The 11,462-nt window shown below is 40.6% G+C and overlaps 1 long non-coding RNA gene across 1 annotated transcript; it reads right to left on the minus strand.

The window, feature by feature from the left end:
• Nucleotides 1-312: 312 nt before the first annotated feature.
• On the minus strand, nucleotides 313-10,803 carry LOC147581960 (uncharacterized). The gene is made up of 3 exons (XR_015249801.1): nucleotides 10,706-10,803; nucleotides 1,928-2,116; nucleotides 313-392 (listed from the first exon to the last, which is right to left on the minus strand). It is a non-coding gene; the product is annotated as an uncharacterized LOC147581960 (long non-coding RNA).
• Between the last annotated feature and the right edge of the window lie 659 nt (nucleotides 10,804-11,462).

Below are 11,462 nucleotides of genomic sequence, written 5' to 3' on the forward strand. Positions count from 1 at the left end.
GCCAAGCCAAACCAAACCAAACCAAGGCAAGCCAAGGCAGCCAAGCCAAGCCAAGCCAAGCCAAACCAAACCAAACCAAACCAAGGCAAGCCAAGCCAAGCCAAGCCAAACCAAACCAAACCAAACCAAGCCAAGGCAAGCCAAGCCAAGCTAAGCCAAGCCAAGCCAATCCAAGCCAAGCCAAACCAAACCAAACCAAGGCAAGCCAAGCCAAGCCAAACCAAACCAAACCAAACCAAGGCAAGCCAAGCCAAGCCAAACCAAACCAAACCAGTATTCAGTCCATTGCAACTACCAATAACTCTATATTTACCTGTGTGTTCTTCCCTCTCCCATCTCCCATGTCACCTCCTGGAGTAATCAACATACTGATTTTTGTGATGTTCTTCTTGCTTAAAAAACAACAACAAAAACCATGTATATCTGTAGGACTAAATAATATATTTTCCTTTGCCTATTTTTAAACTTTATAAAAGGGCATGTATCAAACTTTACAGCGTCTTCCCCAACTTGCTTTTTTCACTTGGCCTTATGTTGTTAACATTCATATATCATGTTGCCTGTAACAATATATTTTATTGCTGTGCAAATATCCCATGATTTTTTTATCTATCATGTTTGTCATTGGGAATTTGGGCTGCACGAACATTTTTACTATTATGAACTGTGCTGCTATGATCATCTTGTACATGTGCAGAAGTTTCTCTTGAGAACTGTCAGACAGGATAAGCAGATTATGCTGTGATAACAAATTAACCCCTAGACATAGATGGCCTAACACAACAAAGGTTGACTTTGGTGGGGGAGTCTCAGGGACTCAGGCTGACAGAGGCTACGTTATTATGCACCATTAGATGCATCTTCAAGACTGTGAGACCTCCTTTGCCCATTTGGGAAACAGGGACACTGTGGAGCTGTACTGGGCCTTTTGGTGCCTTTTCCCATAAGTGACAGATGACTTCTAGCCACACTTCCTCTACCTAAAGTAGCCATATGGCCAAACCTACTGCAGGAGAGGGAGGGTGAGAACTGCAGGAGAGCAGATGGAATGCAGTCACTTTGTCTCTGATACTTAGAAGGGAAATTTCTGGATTGTAGGGTTTATGAATGTTCAGTTTTACAAGACAAGGCAAATTGTTTTCCAGAGTGTTGATGCAAATTTATACATTCAATAGCAGTGTAGAAGAGATGTAATTTATTTCTTTAAAGCATCTAACAAATATTTGCTCCCCAAAGTCCTTTTTTTGAGGCATGTTTTTGTACTTTACCTTTATACTTCCAGGCAATGTGAATAGAGATATTCTTATGCATATTTTCCAGATAAAATAAGTGATGGTTTAAATAAGTTATGTGGCAAATTTGTGTTGTTTTCTTTGGTTGTTGTTGTTTGTTTGTTTGTCTATCTATCCTTCGTGTCTGGTAATAGCACCTGATCTTTCATTTCTTGGACCACGTTTTTCCACTGCATGTGGTGATGATGATTCTATCACTGTGTTTTGATCCCCTCCCCTCCCTCTTTCTTACTGCAGGAAGTATATAAGAAAGAAACTGCATGGTTCAGATTCTTTTGTCCCTTCGCCACAGTGAATGGTTCAGGGGTGGACCTATGATTCAAATTAGATAATCAGAGACTAATGTAAAATTTTGCTTTTGTATGTTCAGAGAGAGAAAAACTATCTTTTAATGAGACTGAGAGTTGTAAGGTCCATGTATACCTGGGGCTGCTGTAAGCTGTCTGCCCTAGCTACCTTGAACACACTATCTGCAGAATAAAGCCAATATAGAAAGTAAAGAGAGGCCAAATACAGGAGAGAGAGAGACATAGAGCCTTGGCAACATGGTTCGATCTCTTTGATTTAGCTATGTCAGAAGACCAATCCCTGGACTTTTCAGTTACATGAGCTAAAATATTCCCTATTTTACTTACGTTCATTTCAGATGGATATCTGGGGGTCCTAATCAGCTACTTAGTGTCAGGGATAAGATTGGATTCTAGGGTCTTCAGTTTCTTGGTTGGACTCTGTTCCCACAAATCTTATTGTGACTCTCGGCTCTGCTCTCTGCTGGGCTAAATATTACCAGCTTCAGTTTCACATTGATTTCTTGAGGTAGAGACCTAAGAAAATTTCAGTAGAAGAGGAGGCTTTAAGATTTTGAGGAACCATTTGGAAGGGTACATCATGAGTAATGTGTCACAGCACAAATTAATATATTAGACAATTTTGTCATTGTTCCCAAGTCTAGAAATTGATTTTTGAGTTCCCTGGTCCATGGCACTATAAAAAGTTACACATCCATCACCTTACACAGGATGGTGAGATTTTATCTTTGTACCTACCTCAAAGTGACAAATAGTTAATTAGACACATAAAGCATTTTCTAACATAGACAGTTTTGAACTTGAAGTTTTGCTGCTAACAGAGAGAAGAATCCCAGAGAGTAAGGGGGGTCTGAACACAAAATAAATCCAAAACTCTCTCCAATGTCTCAATAACTGCCAAGTCAGTTCTGAGGCTAGTTAATCAAAACAAATTTACAATTAAGCCCACAAAGAAGCACTAATTACTATGCTTGGCAGGGGGAAAATGTGCTGAAAAGGGAAACCTGAAAGTGAGAATGGAGAATTGTCTTGTCATTGTCCTGTCAAGGGCAGTGCTTCAGGGCAATCGCACAGGGGGCACTGGACCTCCTTGTACAGGCAAGGATGTCGCAGCAGCAAGAGGGCTGGAGATTCAGGCCCCTGCCTCCTGGGCAAATGCAGGGATCTTGTACCTGTCCTCCAGGGTAAGGCCGGCTGTCAGTTGAATGTTTGTATGCCCCCCCCCCTCCAATGCCCCTCATATATATAAATTTATTTATTTTGAGAGAGAGAGAGAGAGAGTGAGCAGGGAAGGAGCAGAGAGAGAGAGAGAGAGAGAATCCCAAGCCTCCCTCCCCAGAGAGATATATACTCCATTAGTTTTTCATTTGCCAGAATCATTGGTTTTAAAATATTTTCTCTTTCCTTTTATCTATCTATCATCGATCTATCTATCTATATATCTATGTATCAAAAAATATATTTTGATTTATTTATTTTGAGAGACAGAGAGCAGGGGAAAGGCAGAGAGAGAGAGAGAGAGAGAGAGAGAGAGAGAGAGAGAGAGAGAGAGAATCCCAAGCAGGATCCATGCTGTCAGAGCAGAGCCTGATGCAGGGCTTGATCTCATGAAGTGTGAGATCATGACCTGAGCTGAAATCAGGAGCTGGATGTTTAACTGGTTGAGCCATCCAGGCATCCTGCTCCCCTAATTTGTATATTGAAGCCAATCCCCAATGTGATGGTATTTGGAGGCAGGGCCTTTGGGAGGTAATCAGATCATGAGGCTGGAGCCCCATAACAGGATCAGGGCCATTATAGGAAGAGACAGGAGAGAATTTGCTTCTCTCTACTCTTCACCATGTGAAGACACAGCAAGAAGATGGTCATCTGTAATCAGGATCAGGATTCTCACCAGAACCCAACTGTGCTGAGACTCTCTGATCTCAGACTTCCAGCCTCCAGAACTGGGAGAAATACATGCTTGTTGTTTAAGTCACACAGTCTATGATATCTCTTTATAGCAGTCTGAACTAAGATAAGACACGTTCCTTCCAGAAAAGCATCACCTTTTTAGAATCTGCCCCTTGGTCTACATGTGTATAATAGAATGAGGAATATAGAGGCTTAAGGTTTTGAGGGATCCATATCTTTCCCAATCATCTCTAGTGAATAGGGCTTATAGACCCCTCTTTCATTGGTTGTTGGCATTACTGATAGTCTCTGCCTAATTCTGCATACTGAGGCACATTGGTCTCACATGAAACTCAACTGCTTCAGTTTCCAGAATATGATGGACTTGAAGCAGGTGTAACTTAGCTAGCTTTGCTGCCATTGGTTTGGTATTGATATTTGGTGATAGTGAACTATGACACTGGCCACTGTCCTTGGAGTTGTAGAATCTCTGTATTGATTTTCAGTCCTAGCCTCTTATTTTGGATTTTAGTTTCTTCTACTCTGTTTATTCTCTTTCCCCCCAAGCCTGTCTGGCTCTTAGAATATTGTTCCCAAACCTTGACTGTTATTGCTGGATGACAAATGCCTGTCTAATTCCTAATGTTGATCACTTAGTCCCTCAGTGCATATAGACTGACCTATTAAGTGCGATTTTCTGGCTAGAGTCCCCCTCTTCCTTCTGGGGACATAGTTGTATTACATTATGCAGCTTCCTCTACTGGTAATTGGGCCCGTATGCCTGAGTTCTGGCTGATGTAATGTGAGGGGAAGTGATGGATGTCACTTCTGGACCTGGCTTCCTAAATCTCCCTGAAAATCCTTATAGGTTCTCTCTTTCTTTAATTGCTGGTTGGATGTAGAAGATTCAGTGGAGGATTCAGAGGCTCTGGAGGAAGTGGAAAAGCAACAAGAAAAGATCCCAGTGTCTGAATGGTTGTGCAGAGCCCAGCCGCATGCTGACCCACATCGGCCTAAGACACCGGGATATCGAAGTTGTTTGAGGACAGCAGTTGTTTGTCTCAATGAATGCATCTTACATTCATCCATTCAGGGAACAGATATTTACTGAATACCTACACAGTGCTAGCTAGGTTCTGTGTTAGATGCTGGGGTTTAATGGTGAAAAAATATATACGTTGGCTTCACGGCTCTTATAATCCAATGCTAATGTCAGTGGTGATGTGGGGCTTGTGGAAGGAGATAGAACCTAAGTAGCATGATCAACAATGTCAAGGAACTAATGTCTGTTGAATTTAATATGATAAAATTGGGTAAGAAAGACTTTCTGAAGTTGTGGACCTTGAATTGTTATTAAAATAGAGTAGTACATGAGTTAGTAAGTAGTTTATGTGAGTAAAAGGCTCTTTTGGGTCAAGGTAAAGTTAACTAGAAAAATGTACTACAGTACAGGGAAAGAATCGAAAGCTTACTGATCCTTACTAGATCCTAACCAATGTGCCTGTGTTCTTGTTTAATTCTTCTTACATTATAAAGTAGATATTATCTCTCCTTTTTGTTGCAGACTGAGGCTCAAGGACATTAAGTTATGTGACTGAGGTCACACAGCTGAGAAATGGTAGAACTGTCATTCTAATCTAAGCCTATTGGGCTCTTTCTGCACCATGCTATTTGTTTGGGTCAGGGTTATTCTGTCACAACATCATGGACGGGACACCAACACCCTGCCCGTTAGCCCACGTGATAGGCTTCAGTCTTGGGAATGAAAGCAAGTGCAGAGTACCTCTCTCCCCGGAGAGATATACACTCCATTAGTTTTTCATTTGCCAGAAGCATCGGTTTTTTAATATTTTCTCTTTCCTTTTATCTCGGGGGAATATCAATCTGTACAGATTTATTATTAATTCCCTAGTAACATGCTTAGCTGCTCAAAATTTTTTACTGTTGCTTGTAAAAGAAGGCCTGCCTGTTCTTGAAATTTCAGGGACTTCGATCACTCTGGGATGAAATATCACCTTGAGAGACGTAAGGAGAAGAGAGAAGTATAGAAAAAAGTAACTCCCTCCATCCCCACCCCATCTGCCTTTTCTCTGAAACAAACATCAGCCACTTTTGGGAGGCTTTCTTTCCATTGGATTAACCCTATGCTGTTTTTCCATGGTCCTCTCCTTCCAAGGAATATTGAACTTATACTTAAAAAGGCATTTCCAGAGGAAATGAATCCTCCAGCAGAAGATTCTCTCTCTCTCTCTTTTACCTCCCAACTTTTTTTCATGCTTCAAAGTCTAATTTTTTAATCAATTAATCTGGTAATTAGGGCATCTTTCATATGTGGATGCAACAAAGCATACTTTTGATTGTTAAGGTGAGTTATTGAAAACTTTACAATGAAAATTCAGGAGAGTTAACTTCTATACACATTCACAGTTTTTTAAATCAAAAAAAAATTTATTTAACAAATATCAGTGAGAGGGACCCCGTGTGTCAGTGCTGAGCTGCTACTGGGGAAGTGACGTCTGCCCCCACAGAACTTATAGTCTAGTGGGAAACAAGAACACTAAACAAAGAAACACACTGATTATTTTATAAAACCATATAAACTATAAACCATATATAAAGTATATAAAATATATTATCCATCAGTTAATTAAACTGCCTGAATTGGGTGGGATGTAAGCATGAAACAGTTTTGTTTTTCTGTAGTTAGTGCCTTCTGTGATATGTAATGATTCTCCTTTCCTGCTTGTTAATGACTTCTAGAGAGGGATTCCATAACTTTCTAGCCACTTTAGGGTATAAAATACTCATTCCAGACTAATTTAGAAGTCAGCTCGTGGAGTGCCTGGCTGACTAAGTTGGTAAAGCCTGCAACTCTTAATCTCAGCATCATGATTTCAAGCCCCACATAGGGTGTGGAACCTACTTAAAAAAAAAATTTAAAAAATAAAAAAATAAAAGGAAGAAAAAAGACGTTAGCTCCCTTGTCTATCTTACTTTCATTTCCCTCTCCCAGCCCTGGCCTGATCCCTGGTGGGATGTACCCTGGGAAGGCAGGTATGGTCTGCTTTTCCATTCCTGTTTTCCTGACTCAGTCTGTCAATTGGGATCCATCAGTGGTGTGTGGAGTTGGGAGAGTGCTGTGGGTGGAAAAGAATTACAGAAAAGGGGCAAAAGATTTTTTAATCAGCTAGTGCCCTGTGTGGTGCTGTCTTGACTTCTGATTGTCACTGTGGTAGCTCACCTTCAGCAACCTCCTTCTTCCAGTGGTGCACCTGATAATTGCCTGATACTAGGACCCCTCATCTGTAAGGCTGCCCACTCTGTTGGGCAGGACACAGCCAGGCACCTCAATCTGGGCTGCCTTTTGTAGAGTCTACCCAAGGAAAACATACACATCCTTCCTCTTCTCTTGTAGGCATTGATTTTGGGTGGGGGGTGGGGAAGAAAACTAAAAGCCATCTTAGGGTCTTTGAAGAAGAAGAATAGACTCTTTTATTAATTAAAATAGACTCTTTTATTAATTAAAATTTTAATTTTATTAATTAAATAATAGAGATCATTTAATGTAGCCTCATCAGTTGTTCAGTAAACAGACACGTTAGAATGTAGGCACTAAGAGCACTGGATTTTGAAGGAAATGAACCCAGGTCCTAGTCTTGCCCTGTAACTTGCAGATTTTGTGACTTCATGCCTGCTACCTCACTTTTCTATCAACAACATCAAACTGAGTATTACGTGCCAGATGTTCTACTGATTATTTCACCATTTTATCTTTTTATCTAATTTTGGCTTAAATGACGATGTTAATGTTACCGAGTCGTTCGGTTCTTGTCTCAGATGCACCAAAGAGTTGGAGACCTGAGACCAGAATGGGGAGATAGAGTTTATTGAATAGATAAGTATAGTACACTTTCAAGAGTGAAAGCAGATCACTGCCGGAGCAAGAGTGGCAATGGCACTGGGAAGCTCTAGCTGCACCCTTTTAAGTGTGCTTTGTGATAAATTTGGCTTTGATTGACGTTTTTGATTGACGGCTGGTGGTTACAAAACACTTTGGCTTTTGCGCATGAGCCTACCCATGATACATTCTGTTATACTTGTATTTATTTATGTATTGTATATTTATGAGTGTCAGTGAGCTTTTGTTGTGACCTTAAAGATACGTAAGGGCAAGTTGCACCTTTTGTGCACATGCTCAGCTCCTGGAAGTCCCTGGTGGCTTTTGAGCTGGCTCAGTGGCTAGGCCTTTCTTGTTCTGTTAGCCCTTGGAGGCCGCTTGGAAGGTATGGCTGTTAACCTCTGGGAGCTGGGGGTGTGGCTCCATGGGTGTTGCCAGCACCTGCTTTATCCCTTCTCCTTCATGCCTAACTAACTGCCTAACACTAAGAGTCAGTTACAAATATCTCTTTTCACCAATGAGAAATTTGGAGGCCAGAGAGGGTAACTAACTTACTTAAGAGGACACAGTAAGTGGTGGTAAATTTAATAATTTAAAAGTAAATTCGGTATTATAAATGGAGACAGTCTGAATCTAGCACTAGAAACATAATCATTTCACAGTATCTGCCTCAGTTTTCTTACTAGGAAAAGTAAAGAAAATGCTGGTATTTGTATCATAAACCAGTGAGAATTTAAATGCAAGGCAATATGCATAAAATGTGTGGCACACGGAAAGCACTGGGAAATTTTAGCTGAAGTTATTTAAAATTATTTTTCATGTTGGCTGCTTTTAAATATGGAGCTGCATTTAGCTCATCACTGCAGTTAAATAATTGCTTAAATGCCTTGGCTTGTCCTGCAATGATTTTATCATCATTTGGTGTTCTAAGCGTAATTTGCTACTTATAAAAACACTTATGGCACTTTATAATTATTAACACACCATTTATAGTAGCTGTAATATTTTTTTCCTTTTTAAAGTTGGTTGTTGTAGTTTGTATAACTCCAGTATTAATCCCTTGAGAACCTCAATGCCAAGGGCAACAAAATATTCTTGTACATGTATATGCAGAGTAATTAAAAACGTGCAAGCTCTTGTTCATACACATGTGGCAAATGTGTCATATGTGGACACACACACAACACGTGTGTCTGTTACATTAGTATTTGACAGTATAAGGCATAGCGTAGTGAGTTATTTATTTCTCTCATTCCTTTGCCAGAACTTGGAAAATAATCTTTCCTATTTTACGTTAATCTATAAAATTGACACATATATAATAAATTATAGTAGACATAGGCAAAGTCAACTTAAGTCAGAATGACTCCCAGGCCTCCTAGAATTGACTGTAAGGTGATGGAATAAGCACATGTAATTAATGAGGGGAGGTAGGTCAGCGTGGGAGCAGAGACAAGGGAGATATCTGTCAGTAAGTGCTGGTAATTCTCATCGAAGCATTGACCAGGGGAAAAGGAGGCTCAGATCACACAGAATAACCTCTAACTCTTGTGGAAACAAATACAACAGGCAATCCAGTCTGATGCCACTAATTCACTGAAGCAGCTAATATCCTATTCATAATGTTCTTCCAGGTTGGTTTTCCAATACAGGAAGAATATAATAGTATTCTGGTGGGAATAACAGTTGTAGTTTATAATATAAATTAATGAATGGGTGTTCTGACTCCCTGAGTCCCATTCCTAAGAGATGGTTCTCTCTCTTTCTTTTTAGAACTAACCAAGTTTGAGCCTGCAATCTTCATAAAGTCACTGGGCCCTGGGCCTTGGTAAATGTACCAAGTTTTTACCAAGTGGCATATGTCACTATGTGACAAAATAGCCCAGCCCTCTGAGAAGAGATGCAGTTCTCACACCTGAGAGTGATTCAGATGAATCCCTGGGAGGGGACATTAATTCATCCTTTTATTCATTTATTTAATAAACATTTATTGAAAACCAATTATATACGAGATTTTCTAAGAAGCACTGGGCATATAGCAGGAATCTGCAAATTTTTCTGTGGAGGACAAGAATGCAGATAATTTAGGCTGGCGGGCTATGAGATTGCTTGTCACAGGGCTCCTCGGTGGCTTAGTTAGTTGAGCGTCTGACTCTTGATTTTGGCTCAGGTCATGGTTTCATGGTTCGTGGGTTCAAGCCCCACATCAGGTTTCAGGCTCCGCACTGACAGTGTGGAGCCTCCCTGGGATTCTCTGTCTCCCTCTTTCTCTGTCTCTGTCTCTCTCTTTCTGTCTCAAAAAATAAATAAATAAACATTAAAAAACAAAACAAAACATTGCAGGTCACAATTCAACTCTGCCATTGTGGTATCATAGCAGCCATGGATGGTACCTAAATAAGTGTAGCTTATAAATTTTATTTATGAATGCTGAAATTTGAATTTCATATAATTTTTAATTGCCATGAAGTATTGTTCGTTTGATTTTTTTCAACCATTTAAAATGTAAAAACCTCTCTTAGCTGACAGGTCATACAAAACCAGAGAGCAGGCCAGGTTTGACCTCTTGGCTTTATTTTACCTTTGGTTTATAGCAATGGATAAAGCAGATATGATACTTGCCTTTTGGCACTTTCACTCTTGTGATATATCCCCTTCGATTACATTGCAGAAACTTACAATATGCCTGTGACAGGGGCAGGGCCATCCCCTTTCTACTCACAGGGCATGACCCTAACATTTATGGGACCCAGAGCAAGAATACACATGAAGGCCCATATCTTGACCATAAGTCAAAATATTAAATTTTTTTTTTAATTTTTTTAATTACTTTTGAGAGACAGAGACAGAGTGCAAGCAGGGGAGGGACAGAAAGAGAGGGAAACACAGAATCCAAAGCAGGCTCCAGGCTCTGAGCTGTCAGCACAGAGCCAGATGCAGGACTCGAACTCACAGACCGTGAGATCATGACCTGAGCCGAAGTCGGCCACTCAACCAACTGAGCTACCCAAGTGCCCCATAAGTCAAAGTATTTAAAAGCTACACATCAAGTTGGCAAAGTGGTAAATGAAATGTATTCTATCATATTATCTGCTTTTAAGCTTCATTGATATATAACATTGTGTAAATTTAAGACATACAGTGTGATAATTTGATGTGTCTATATATTGCAGAATGTTTACACGCATAATTGCATGTTAGTTAACACATCCGTCACCTCACATAATTGCCATTTTGTTGTTCTTGTTATGGTGAGAACATTTAAGATCTAATCTCTTAGCAACTTTCAAGTATACAAGTATACCACATTGTACATTACATCCCCAGAACGTATTCCTCTTCAAACTGGAAAGTTGTAGCCTTTAACCAACATCTCCTCATTTTCCTCTCTCACCAGCCCCTGGCAACCTAGAAGTCCTGATTCTAATTGAGACTTCTCATACTCTTTGGAGTTCCACACCAGAATCCTGCAGCCTGAGAAGATACAGTCCCAAGCATTGACTTGCATCTGGCCCTGCCTTCCCTCTCCACTCCCAGCTCCATCTTCCATGGTGAGGGGCTTCAGGTACATTCCTATTGACATCTTAGCCTGTAAATCCAAACTCTGACCATATCCATGCAAGCATCTTCCCTTGGGTCTACTTGGGTAAGAGGCTGGGTATAGGCTCTGGAAATGGCTTAGGGACAGTGGGGTCCATGGAATATGGTATAGAAATGGGAAGGGATTTAGGCTCCATGTGCCATATCCTATTGGGAGAGCAATAGGATATGGCACATGGAGGCTCAGGGAGGAGTTTTCTTAAGTGTAGAGTCCAGGAGAGGGACCTCATGGGACAATGAGGGGATGGTCCATGATGGAGGGCCTTCAGAGGCCCTTCTTCTTTATTTTTGTCTCATCTTTGATAAAGGTTCTCAGCTCCTTCCTACTTTGGACTTCTCATCCCTCTGGTCTTTCCTTTGTTTCCTGTTTGAAACACCATCCTTCTGTCTCCCTTTTCCTCCTGCCCAGACTTGGCTAGTCTTTTTGGAGGCACTCTGGATGTGACCAGAATCTTTCTCTGGTACTTGTTC

The sequence above is a fragment of the Puma concolor genome, chromosome B1, assembly GCF_028749965.1.
Source record: "Puma concolor isolate L17-30 chromosome B1, mPumCon1.1.hap2, whole genome shotgun sequence".
In the NCBI taxonomy this organism is placed as follows: domain Eukaryota; kingdom Metazoa; phylum Chordata; class Mammalia; order Carnivora; family Felidae; genus Puma; species Puma concolor.